This window comes from Protopterus annectens, chromosome 9.part0 (genome assembly GCF_019279795.1).
Source record: "Protopterus annectens isolate FY-2018-M chromosome 9.part0, PAN1.0, whole genome shotgun sequence".
NCBI lineage: Eukaryota > Metazoa > Chordata > Ceratodontiformes > Protopteridae > Protopterus > Protopterus annectens.
Window position 1 is genome coordinate 850,848,506 of NC_056743.1, and position 13,983 is coordinate 850,862,488.

Below are 13,983 nucleotides of genomic sequence, written 5' to 3' on the forward strand. Positions count from 1 at the left end.
TAATTATTTAGTTGATTCTAGTTTGTCAAGTTTATCATTGCTCAGAGACATTAGTGTGGTTTGAGTTCCTAACTCAAGAATTCAAGAAAATCACCTACATGCAAAACTTATGCACAAGGCTGAGCACCTGCTAGGTCTGCAAATTCCTAGTGAGTACACTAAAGGTAGTTAGTTTGTGGCTGCCTGTGTAGCAATTTAGTGTGACCTCCCCGACATTCTAGTCATTAAAATTTGATAAAGAAGTAAACATTGTCTTAAGACCCAACATTTTATATTGTCTTGAACTCTATAAATATATGCATAAAACCCAGTAAAAAATGTATCTGTTGCTATGGATTCCTGCCCTCACATGTCTATGTAATTCTTTTTACTGAGTTGCTCTCCGTGTTATCCCATTGATCTACTCAAAGTTAACCGGAACAAATGCTTGTTAACCAGTGAGAAAAAACCATTCATGCGCAATCATATATTTATAACAAAGACAACAATGTGTAGTAGTGTTTGGTGTGCCATACGCTCTACGCTCTGTGGTCAACACTCATTTGTATGTTAAGACTGACTTGTGGACGGTTGCCATGGTTTAAAAAAAAAAAGGGGGGGGCAGATGCAATGGTTACAAAAAATCACGTACGCCTCCAAGATTAATTGAGACAAAGATCAATTCACAGTAAACCCATCCAGCATGTATACCTAGTGTACCGTTACCTTGTTAAGTGCAGCATAGTCTCTTTCTATCAAATTGCTGTGTGGATAAACAGAAATCAGTGTTTAGAAAAGGTAGGTGTATGTGTAACAGTAGTTTTAACATAAAATTATCACTGCAATGCAGTAATTTTAATAACTATCTTCTCCTGTCCTCCTTCCCCGTAACATTAATTTGTGAATTGTTTTGTACAGGAGAAGGGGAGGACACCCGAAAGCCATACTGCAGTGTTTCTAATTTGTTTATTGCTATTTTTCCGTTATTTATGCTACCAATTTTTTAATTAAATTCACATTTGGTATAAACCTGTCCAACGCATCCAGTCTCTTAAGCATTTTGTGCCTGCAAGTCATCTTTGCTGTCATTTGTAGGAAAGGACAGTACTCCTAACCAGATGGATTCTGCCTCCTGCATGTCTTTGGTTGCCTGGTCCTTAGTAGCTACATACTCTTGGTACTTTGTAACCCCCTGTTCCCCTTTTAACAAATAGTTTGTCTTTTCTCTCCGGGGAGAGAGAGAACTCTGACCTCAGCAATTTTCATCTTGACTGATTGTTCTTTCTCTCCCGTGCACTTTGTAGAGAGGCTTTACGTTTATACCAACACAAAAGGCAGATTTAACCAGTGTTCTCCTGGATCTTGGATTTTACCTCAGGAAACTAAATTTGAACTTTTTGTTAGATGATGCCAGCTGTGAACCATCGGATATTCCCCTCTTACAAAATAAAAATGTATATAATCCTCCTTTACATAATGCTCTCAGTGTTTTCCTCCATGTGTGTGAGAAGGATGTTAGATCGCTCTTGGGTAACAAAAGTAATGAGAAATTATTTAACTTGTCTCAGGAGGAAATTGTTGCCCTGAAAGAACTTGGCTTGGATAAGTCTCTCCGTATTATGAAGGCAGAGAAAGGCACCAGTGTTGCTGGCATGGAACAAGTTAGATATATTTCTGAGATTAACAAATGTCTTGATGACAACACTTAAGTGTTTCTTTAGCTGAAGTTAATGAACATTTTGTGGCTATTGATAATTTTCTTAGTGACTGCCTTGCTGACAACAGTATTACTACAGAGGACTTTCATTGCATGTCTGTCAATAGTCCGTGTCTGGGGAAACTTTTCTGAATTTCTAAAAATCCTTAAATATCATGTTAATCCTCTCTTCCATTTGATAGTCTCTCCTAAGATAGGAACATTTCTGAATTTGTTGATGCGGTTCTCAACCCGATTGTACAAGGGTCCACGTTTTATCTAAAAGACTTTTGGACTTTTTTGGACAAATTGCTGAGGATTCGTATTCCGAATGCTCACTGCTTTCTAGTGAACTTTGATATAGTGGTTCTTTATTCAGATGTTCCCCACTTTGAAGGTCTCCAACTTTCCAGGAAATTCTTGCTGGAATACTCGGGGCTAAGCTGTAGTAAAATTGATATCTGTGAGCTGATTTCAGTTGTTCTGCATAATAATTTCTTCCATTTCAACAGTCGCATCTTTCAACAACAGAGAAGGGTAGCTATGGGGGCTAAAATGGTACCAGCGTATGCCATTTTGGTCTTAAGTGCTTGGGAGATGTATACTCTTTCCATTTTTTCAGGTTTTCAGAATGTATGTTTGTTTTTTTTGTTTTTTTTACAGCTGCTATATTGATGGCTTAATTTTTTGTTTTGAGCGGACTTCGTCTCAGCTGGACTCTCTTCTGACTGATTTATCTGGGAGCATCATTTTCTTATCCTTCACAGTTTCAGGTATGGGCTACAGAGTTCAGTTTCTGGATGTAGATATTCGGTTTGATCCGATTACCAGGTGTTTTAGCTCTTAACATTTTTTTGCAAAAAGACCTACTGTAGTAACTATCTGGACTACACTAGCCAGTATCCACATTTTATGAAAGCTAATTTGGTCCCAGGGCAGTTCATCAGGCTGTCTCGCTTAATCAGCAATGACTCTATCTTCATTAGCGAAGAGGTCTTCCAAATACCCCCCCCCCCCGATACTTGAGTCTGGTCTGCAGGTCCGCACCAATTCCACAGGTATAAACCATACACTGAGCTTCCCTTTCCCCATTTGCAGAGACATGCATGGTGTTGAACAGATATTGCACAGCAACTGTAACATTATCACCAGTAATAAGGAGTTCTCTAATATTTTGGGTTCCCAGCCCACTTTTTGTTATGAAAAACTCAGAATGTTCCACATCGCTTTTGAAGGGAGGGACTCTCTCTTTTTTGCACTATCGAACTCTTCACAATTTTCTCAGCCAGCAGGTTGCTTTCCCTGCCGTGAGTGCATGGCTTGCCCCTACATTCTCAAAAGTGATAGAGACGCATTCAAGCATAATAATTTTTCTGTGAGATGTAAAAACAGGTTTTATTATAACAGTACTTCAGTGGTTTATGTTGGTATTTGTGACACTTGTTCATCTTTTTACATTGGCTAAACTATAAGAAGATTGGCCGTTTGGATTAAAGAACATAATGCAGCTGTTGGGCACAGAGATTTGTATAATGCACTGGGAAAACGGTTTGTGTTGTGACGATTTTGTAGCATTTCATTTTTTTGTGTTGGACCAAGTACTGCCATTTTGTTGTGATTATAATACTCTTCTTCAGGTAATTGAACTAAAGTGGCAGTTGCTGTTGTGGAGTTTCTGCCTGGCTTGAATGAAAGCCTTAACATTAAATGTGCCTTGAGGTGGTGTAGGTGAACTGTTCCCTTCCTCCACCATAAGACTATTTAGCTTTTTCTCTCCACTGAGCTTAATTTCCCCCTGACCAGACAGTTTATTTTTTACTAGCTGGTTGTAATACAACTAAAGTATTTATACTGGGCTGCATTCCTTGCTGTATATTTGATTTTATTTTTTTTTAAAGTGTGATTTACTTCATAGGAGGTTACTAGGCTAATGGCTCTGGGGTCCTTATAAGCCTAGTGAAGGGTTTATCCCCAAAAAAGAAACCTCAGTCAACACCTGTTGCCTCTGTCAATGAGGGACAAAGCTGGAAGCCCTGGGGCAAACTTGTGGTTTCCCATCCACTCATCAAGGTTGCTCTTGAAGAAGGTCAGCAAGGTACTCTGTTTAACATGTATGGAAAGTCTATTCTAGAGACGGGGCAGCCTCTGGGAGACCAACCTCTTTCTCCAGCAGGTTTTGTTGATGTTGCTTATTAGATTTAGGCCTTTCAAGCAGGGTACTGTGCAAAGAGTTGCACTTATGGATATGGAGCATTGCAAGTAGGTCGGTCTGATATTGCCTTGTAGGCGAGACACAGATCACCTCTGAGCAATCTGTACGATACCGAGCAGAGTGATAGTGATTTTGAGCCTGCCCACACAGGACAGGTGTTGGAGGCCGTGGATTCTCTTTGTGAGGTATTTGTGGCCTTTCCAGTTGGTGCAGATGTTTGGAGAGGTACCTACCAAATGGGCCATTATACTCAATTATAGGCCTAATGAGGGAGGAGTACATAGAGTTAATAACCTCCATCTGAAGTAGTTACTTCATTTGTTCTGCAACCTGTGGGTCTCGGATCTGACCGGCAGCTTTCCAAGCTTCAAGATCCGAGCTCCTAGCTCCTCCCCTCTACCCATAATCCCCTGTCACCACCACACTACCTCAGATCGTTTTTGCCACGGCTTGATCACAAGCATCTTGAGAAGAGCTCCTGAGCTTAGTAGCAGGGACGTGAATTTTTTCTTAATTTTTTTCTTAAATTTTTGACAAATTTAAAAAAAGAGTGTGTTGAGAGAGTTTCTCTTCCCTTTGTTCAGTTAACCCTCCCCTAGGTGTTTGGGCGTGTGAGTGTGTGTGTTAGGAAAATGGTCGAAGGCCATAAGGCTATTTTTTCTAAGTACACTGGGTGTGGCCATAAGCTTTCCCCAGCTGATGGCCACACTCAGTACGTTATATGCCTGGGGGTTGCCCATTTGTCTTCAGACTGCCAGGTTTGCGCAGCCTTCAACCCCCGGGCTGTGAGGGACAGGAGGAACAGGCTTATTCTGGCGGGATTGCTTCCCCCGGAGGAGGCCTCTTCCTCCTCTCCCTCCAAGGTGCAGGCTGCCCAGGTAGCTTTGGCACCCTTGACTCCCTCGACTCAGGCTGGGACTCAACCTCCCACTGTTGCCTTGAGTACGAGGGAAGTTCAGTCTTCTCCTTCTAGGGAAAAGCACAGGGAGAAGCACCGACATAAGAGACGAGCCGAGGCTCATCCCTCGGCTCCGCCATCGAAGACTGCTAAATCGCCCCCGAGGGTGTCTGAACCTTCTCCTTCTCTGCTCCGATCCCCTTCCTTCTCGCCGGAGGAGGAGCTCCGATCACCCTCGAGGTCATCGAGGCGGCCTTCCAGGAGGAAATAAGGCCCAAGTCTTTTCTTTTTTCTTTCCTTTAATAATAGATCCACTAAACGACAGGACACTTCAGCACCACAAAAAAAAAAAACAAAATTGCTCAACCATACAGCACATAAACGCTATGTCTCCACACTTGCGTTTTCGTTTACTCCACTTCCTCGGATATGAATGAATGAATAATTATGCCAATAACACACTACTTTATATATGCTCACTACTTAAGTTAATTAGTTAAATACACTTCCATTACATAATTAATTAATAATCATTTCTCCCCGTTTGTTCCTGCCAATTACAGCTTAAAAACATGCAAATCTTGTTCATAACTTTAAAAACATTCCTTCTTAAAAACTTTGTTATTGAAGTACATTTAATTTCAAAATCTATTTAATATTGTATATAAAAATACGTAAATATATATATATATATATATATATATATATATATATATATATATATATATAAATCCCCACTTTTCTTCTTCTTTGAGAAATGCATTAAGTAAAATGACATGTAACAACACCATCTAGTGGTGGAAATAACATATTTTTACATAAAAACTCTCCTTAAAAGCATACAGGTATTTAAACTGAAATACTGCTCAATTTTGCAATCCTTACTCAGTCACATACTTTAGGGTTAATAAACTACCAGGAAAGACCCTTTGAGTTGTGAAAATTTCATTTTGTAAAATCAAAAAAAAAACTAAAACTATGAGCGTATTTTGTGATGGTTTGATTTTACAAAATGAAATTTTCGCAACTCAAAGGGTCTTTCCTGGTAGTTTTTTAACCCTAAAGTATGTGACTGAGTAAGGATTGCAAAATTGAGGAGTATTTCAGTTTAAATACCTGTATGCTTTTAAGGAGAGTTTTAATGTAAAATATGTTATTTCCACCACTAGATGGTGCTGTTACATGTCATTTTACTTAATGCATTTCTCAAAGAAGAAGAAAAGTGGGGATTTATATATTTATTTATTTACGTATTTTTTATATATAATATTAAATAGATTTTGAAATTAAATGTACTTCAATAACAAAGTTTTTAAGAAGGAATGTTTTTAAAGTTATGAACAAGATTTGCATGTTTTTAAGTTGTAATTGGCAGGAACAAACGGGGAGAAATGATTATTATTTAATTATGTAATGGAAGTGTATTTAACTAATTACTTAAGTAGTGAGCATATATAAAGTAGTGTGTTATTGGCATAATTATTCATTCATTCACATCCGAGGAAGTGGAGTAAACGAAAACGCAAGTGTGGAGACATAGCGTTTATGTGCTGTATGGTTTAGCAGTTTTTTTTTTTTTTTTTGTGGTGCTGAAGTGTCCTGTCGTTTAGTGGATCTATTATTAAAGGAAAGAAAAAAGAAAAGACTTGGGCCTTATTTCCTCCTCTGGTGCTTGCAAGTTGGTGAGTTTGTGCTTTTGTACTTGCCTCCATTTGACTGTGGTTTGCTCCTCTAGATCTACTAGGTCTCTCTCCGACGCCGATATGGACAGGATGATGCGTCGGTTTCTGCAGACCCAAATGCAGATGGGGGTGCTCTTGCCTCCCCCCCCCCCCACAGGGGGGAGTGCAGCTTCAATATTTGCCCCGATTTCTCTTTCTTCAACCCGGATCCGGGTTTTGGAGTCTTTGGAGCCGGGGTTTTGTCTGCGCCGGTGGCCCAAGCCTTCTCGACGCCGACCATACCCTTGAGTATCTCGAATCCGAGTTCTCGGGGCCATGGGCCGGGCGTCGGATCCGTGGGAGCGGGTGCCTCTTCGGCACCTCCTATGTCTGAGAGCACCTCCCTTTCGGATCCGACGGCTTCGGTTCTGACCCCGATCCCTATCTCGGAGCCGAGGAGACTGCTCTCGGGGCCGGAAGAGAGTCCCCCCTTCAGATAGGCAGGCTTGGGTTAAAGGGTCTCCAGTTGATGCCATGTTGGTGGCTGCTGCCAGTAAGTGAGAACTCTCCCAGGAGAGCTCCACGGTCCACCCACCGGACAAGTCCCGGGCGCTGGACCGTATATGGAAGCGGACCTTTGCTTCAGCAACCTTCTCTGTGAGGGCACTGAATTATATGGCGCATGTCATCAGGCTGCAATGGGATTTGATCAAGGAATACACTGCAGCTCCACCAGAGTCCATGTCGGTCGAGTACAAAACCGTGTTCTCGACTCGTATGGCCACTCTCAAGTCCATCTCAAATACGTCCATGCGGCTACTGTCTTATGCTACGGAGGGAGCTGCAAGGGCCAGCGGGGCAGGTGTTGTCTTGCGACGCCACGCCTGGCTCCACCTTTGTAATTTCGCGGAACCTTTCAAGGCGTCCTTCGCGAACGCACCCTTTGACGGTTCTTCACTTTTTGGCAAGACCGTACGTGATACACTAGTCCAAAGCGAGAAGGACGGGAAGGCGCTGTCTGCTGTTGGAGTCCGCTTCTCAAGCCCCCAACGTTCCTTCTCAAGGAATCGGAGGGGGCAAAAAAAGCTGTGATTCCGCAAGTCTCAGCAATTCTATCCAGCTTCGGACTCCGCGCCCTCCAGAGGCGGGTGGATGCCAGCCCAGAGGCAGAGGGGGACCGCGTAACTTCGGGTCTAGGGAGCCTTTCTCCGAGAGACCCGAGCAGCAGCCCTGAGGGCTTACCCGACTGTCCAGCTCTGGAGGCAGTCGGGGGGCGTTTAACAAAGCACCTGTCAATGTGGGAGTCCATCACAAACTATCGATGGGTGCTCCAAATTATATCCAGAGGCTACAAAATTCCCTTCCTATTTCGTCCTACCTCAGGTGGTCGCCTCCCTGATGTCCCACCCAATCAAAGAGAGGCGGCGACTGTAGAGATTTCAAATTTGTTAGAAAAAAGAGCCATCCAGCGGGTCCCCCCAGACCAATCTGGATCGGGCTACTACTCAAGGTTCTTTTTAGTGCCAAAAAGATGGGGGGACCTCAGGCCCATTCTAGACTTGTCCGCCCTGAACATGTTTGTCCCCAAAGAAAAGTTCCGGATGATCACTCTACAATCTATTCTCCCCTTAATGCAGGAGAATGACTGGATGTGCTCTGTAGACATCAAGGACGCGTACTACCACATTCTAATGGACAGATGGTCCAGGAGGTTTCTCCGCTTCCGGCTAGAGGCCAGTCATTACCAGTTCAGGGTCCTTCCGTTCGGAGACACCTCAGCCCCCAGGGTGTTCACCAAAGTCATGGCAGTGGTTGCGGCCCACCTGTGGCTTCAGGGCATAAGGGTCTTTCCGTACCTAGATGACTGGCTCCTCACAGCAACCAACAGGCATCAACTTTGTATAGCGAGGGACTATGTTCTGTCTCTTGCCGACAGCTTGGGCATTTCAGTCAACATACCGAAGTCTTTTCTTCATCCTGTGCAAGCATTAGATTTCATAGGAGCCAGGCTAGATTCCCGATCTTCTTGGGCCTTCTTGACCTCGGACAGGCTGTCCAGCCTCTCACTCCAAGTTTTGGCTCTTCTTCGCACCAAAGCTCCGCCGGCGGAGTTAGTCCTGAGAGCACTAGGCTCGATGGCAGCGGCTATCGGCCTCTCTCTCTATGCTCGCCTAAGGATGCGTATATTACAGTGGACCCTCCAAGTTCAATGGTCACTGTTACACCATCCATTGAATACTCCCATTCCCCTGAGCAGGGTTTGCAGGGAATCCCTCCTTTGGTGGCTTCACTCCCCAGAACTCAGGCAAGGGAGACCCTTTGTGATTCCCCCTCCCCAGGCCACGTTAACCACGGATGCTTCTCACCTAGGGTGGGGGGGATTGTTTGGGCAGAAACGTCCAAGGTACGTGGACCTTGTCGGAGACCGCCTTGCACATAAATGTTCTGGAGATGAGGGCGGTGCTTCTAGCGTTGCAGGCTCTCCAAGACCTTCTACCTCTAGGAACGATTGCAATACAGACAGATAATATGTCAGTGGTCTGGTATATAAACAAACAAGGGGGAACCAGATCCTACCCTCTTTGTCGAGAAGCCATGAGAGTTTGGGAATGGGCGATATCCACCAACTGCTTTCTGATAGCAACGCACATTCCGGGATGATCCAACATCCTGGCGGACAAATTGAATCGAGTAATTCTCAGTCCTTGTGAGTGGTCTCTCAATCCGAAAGTTGCGAAGGAGATTTTCCACAAGTGGGGTTGGCCTCGCTGCGATCTCTTTGCTACTCCCCAAAACACAAAATGCAGCGAGTTCTTCTCAATTCTTCCCCCAGAAGGGGAGATTCCCAGAAACGCTCCGATTCATGCTTGGCCTCCTGGTCTACTCTATGCTTATCTTCCGCTCATGGCGAAGTTCATTCAGAAAGCCGCACGGTTGGGGAGCAAAATTATCCTCATAGCCCCATTCTGGCCTCATCAAATCTGGTTTCCATACCTGCGGTCTCACAGCCTCTCCTCCCCTTTAATCCTGGATCTCATTCCAGATCTGATCTCGCACTCAACAGGGTGCCCAACACTGAACCTGGTAAACCTCAAGCTAGCGGCTTGGTTGATCCAGTTCCACTAATGGCAAGGACTCCCGGTATCTCGTCACCAGTGAAAACTATTCTGGTAGCGGCTCATAAACCGTCCACCAGGAAAATCTATACTAGCAAGTGGAAACTATTTTCTATCTGGGCTAACAGCTAGGGTCTCGACCCTTTTGCTGTTCCAATTCCTACAGTCTTGGATTTTTTGCCCATGATATTTGAACAAGGGGCCAGTGCATCAACGGTGAAAGTACAGTTGGCAGCAATATCCCATTTTCATGTAGGAGACTGATTAGGATCCCTAGCGTCTACAAAATTGTGTAAGACATTCTTGCGTGGCGTTTTCCTTCTCAAGCCACCTGTGAAATCCATGACTCCCCCTTGGGCCTTAACCTTTGTTCTGCAAGCCTTAACGAAACCTCCTTTTGAACCTGCAGCTTCTGTGCCTCTTAATTTTCTGTCCTGGAAAACAGCATTCTTGGTAGCCATAACTTCTGCTAAAAGGGTTTCAGAGCTCCAAGCTTTGTGCATGAAACCTCCCTATCTTATTTTTCACAATGACAGAGTGTCTCTCAGGACTAACCCGTCTTTTTTACCAAAAGTGGCATCTGTGGCAAATATCAATCAGACTATCAATCTGCCAGTGTTTTTCAAGAATTTTCAAAATAAGGGAGAATACATGTTGCATACACTAGATGTACATAGACAGTTGCGTTTTTACCTGCACAGGACCAAAGACGTTCGTAAGGCTGATCAACTGTTCGTGTCATTTGCTCCTTCATCCATGGGAAAACCTATATCCAAAGTGACACTGGCTAATTGGATTTGTCAATGTATTTCTCAGGCTTACAAGGCATCGGGCAAAACAACCCCATTTAAAATTCGTTTACATTCCACACGGTCCATCGCAACTTCTGCAGCCTTCTGGTCCAGGATGCCGTTGGACAACATGTTCAGCAGCCACTTGGTCTTCTGCTCATACGTTTATTTCTCATTATAAGCTGGACAATGATATCTAGAAGCAGGGCGTCTTTTGGCTCTGCGGTGCTTCGGAATATCCTTCCATAGGCCACCCAGGTTTTTTTGTTTAGGTAGCTGGGGACTCTGTCCCACAGGTTGCAGAACAAATGAAGTAACTACTTCAGATTTGGAAGTTATGTACTCACCATAACGTTCCATCTGAGTAGGTACTTCATTTGTCTGCAACCACCCCCCCCCTGCCATCCCCCTAACCTGTATCGGGTTTCTAGAATCATTTATGATTCTTGAGAATAACTGAACCTGTTTATTACAGGTTTATCAGATGATGCAGTAAAACCGATCTGAGGTAGTGTGGTGGTGACAGGGGATTATGGGTAGAGGGGAGGAGCTAGGAGCTCTGATCTTGAAGCTTGGAAAGCTGCCGGTCGGATACGAGACCCACAGGTTGCAAACAAATGAAGTACCTACTCAGATGGAACGTTATGGTGAGTACATAACTTCTAATTTTTTCTGGATGCAGTCCCTTTACTTATGAGATGAACCAAGTAAAAGGCTTTTCTGACCACTGCCGCTACATGATGGTCGAATGAGAGATTGTTGTCAACGTAAGTACCCAGTTCTGTCACCACAGGTTATGTGCCAAGGGCGTTGCCATTGATGTGGCAATCATTGGGGGCTGTGTTTTTTCTGAATGGTATAATACATTTTTTTGCATTGCTTAAGGCCATGGCTTTGGCACCAGTCATTTGTTGCTGTGAGACCCTCTTGCAGTCTGTTAACATCATTTGGGGAGTCAGTGACAGCACCCAACTTAGAGTCATTTGCAGACTTGGGCAGTCACAGGCCCTTTGTCTTTTCCTGGATCTCTAAGAAGTATATGCCAAACAGTAGGGGTCCCAGGGCAGAACCCTGGGGAAATACCACTAGTGACAGGTCTGCTGTCTGAGGTGGTGGTGCCTATTTTGACCTTGTGGGTCCTATCAGTGAGCCAGTTGGCCACCCATCTGATGGGATAGGGATTTACACCAAGTTGAGTTAACTTTTCGATGATCCCCGAGTAGAGGATTGTATCAAAGGCCTTTGCCAAGTCAAGGATCCAGGGCCTTGGTGACAGTCTCAAAGAAGTCAGTCAGTTTCAACAGGCAAGATCTGTCCCTGACTAATCTGAATTGGGTGGGGTCAAGTGCTTGGAGATTGCCTATGTCCTTGTTTATGAGATCCATAATAATACGCTCCATGGCTTTACAGATCAGACATGTCAAGCTAATGGGAGCGATAGCTTCCTGGGTCAGTAGTGGCACTACCTTAGTGCAAGGGGATGACAGTGGCTGGAATGAAGCCTGTAATTAGGCTGTGGTTGAATAGGGTGCTCAATGGTGAAGCTAGTTCTTGCTGGAGATGGTGCAGAATACAGCCTGGGATACAATCAGGTCCCTTGGAAGCTGTGTTCTTTGCCTTGGATAGGGCCTTTAACACTTCATCTACCGAGATGTGAGGTGTGGGACAAGTATTGGTGGTGTTGAGTGGGTCTTTGGGGGGATAGGCAGGCGAAATTTGCGCTCAACCCAAGTCAACAGGATCAGTGTAAGTGGTACTAAGTACTAATTTGGAACAAACCTGGGCTTTGCTATGGAGGTTCCTAACATAGCTGAAGAAGGCTTTGTGGTTTCCTTTTGTTTCAGAGGCTAGTTTCAATTCATAATTGGCTTTGGAGGTTTTCACTAGTGATCTAATTTACTTGTTGAGGCTGAGGAGGGGGTTTTTCCAGTTTGGAATAATTTGTTCCTTTTTGCCCTTGGACACCTGTTTCTTTCTTTTGCTGTATAGCTTGTTGATAGAGGATATCCACCAGACAGGTTTGTATGGCTGAGTCCATGCAGTTGTACAGGTGCTTGTATACTGCATTAGCGTACTGTTCAGCATAGTTGTCTGCATCCTCTGAGGGGGCAGTGGTCTGAAGCTACTGATACCCTCCCTTAGGAGGTTGTAGTCAGCTTTTGAGAAGTTTTTTAGCCTGGTTATGGCTTGGGGGGGGGGGGGGTCGGGTGGAATAGAAACTTCGAATTAGACAGACCGATGATCTGATCTCACCAGGGAAGAATATACTATGGGAGTGGTGCAGCGGTCACCCATGTTGGTGAGAACCAAGTCCAGAATGTTATCTCACCTTTGTCGGGATGAGACGAGCTGGGCTAGTGTGTTAGAATTGATGAAGTCAAGGAATCGTTGGGTGAGTGCTTTAGTGCAGGAGTAGTTCACTTAGTCTATGGTGGGTAGTTGAAGTCGCCAAGGATCAAGGTGTTGGGGGGGGTACCTTGATGGAGTCAAGTAGGTCCAAGTAGGAGGAGTGGATGCCCTCAGTCATGGAAAGGAGTCTATATCTGGTTATAACTTAGATGGGTGTCTTGCTAACTGTTAGTTGCACTTGGAGTAATTCCAGTGCGTCATGCTGGCAAACCAGTCTGGAGGTGTGCCTATCCTTAATGAAAATAGAGACTCCACCACCCTTAGTCTTTATGACCTCGTTTTGGGGTCGAAAAGTGTGGCATGAGGTATAGCCTAGTAAGGCAGGGGTGCTCTCAGCAGCCCTGAACCAAGTTTCCGTGACCGCACAGACATCGGCATCTTCCAGTGTGAGGAGAGCCTCCAGTGAATGTATTTTCAGGTTAAGGCTCCTAGCATTAAGCAGCATGGCCTTCAATTTGCTTATTGACAGATATTTTATGTTGGAAGATTTGTCTTTGGGACATGGCCTAAAAAAAGGCACAATGGGGGAGGCAAGAGCCTTGACCAGGATCCAGAACCCCATGGGTGACAGGTGGAGGCCATCTCTGGCAAAGCATCGAGGCCTGTCAACCATGTCATCCCAGGCAGATACTGGGTCCCCTTGGAAAGACACCAGAAACTAAACCAATTGCTGAAGTCCATTATTTTTTGTTGGCATTGTGGTAGCATTCTTGGTGAAGGTAGGATGCTGCTTAGGGCTAGGGTCATAACCTGCCTGGGACCCATACTCTGAGACCTTAATCATTTGTCTCTTCTTATAGTCCAGGGAGGTACGTCTGAAGTCATTCACACCAGCATGGACAATGACACAGTCATACTTGTACCTATTGTGGAGAGACTTGAGTGCGTGAATGGCTATTGGCCACCGTTTTCCCCTTGTCATGGTTGTTGCCACAGTTTTGTAGGCCCATGTTTGTGAACAGTAGCCATAATAAATCTCCAGTGCAGATCCTCTGTCTTCTTTGGGGGAAGAGACATTTCTTTTCTTAGAATTGTGGCATCTTAGTATTTATGTACAACACTGGTTTGTATTCCAGGGTACCAAACTGTCACATCCAGAGCCTGGGTCTCTGTATTGGTTTGGTGCAGATTAGTGATGCCTAAGCTAGCAGTTTAATAAGGGCCTTCATCATTTCACTTTTAGACAAGTGATTTGCAGGCACAAGATGTAGTCAGTGATAT

At 44.4% G+C, this 13,983-nt stretch overlaps 1 protein-coding gene across 1 annotated transcript in view; it reads left to right on the forward strand.

Moving 5' to 3' along the window:
• The window catches only part of DAXX (death domain associated protein), an 894,338-nt gene that overhangs the window by 19,370 nt on the left and 860,985 nt on the right, over nt 1-13,983 (forward strand). The gene's annotated exons all lie outside the window — the stretch shown is intronic.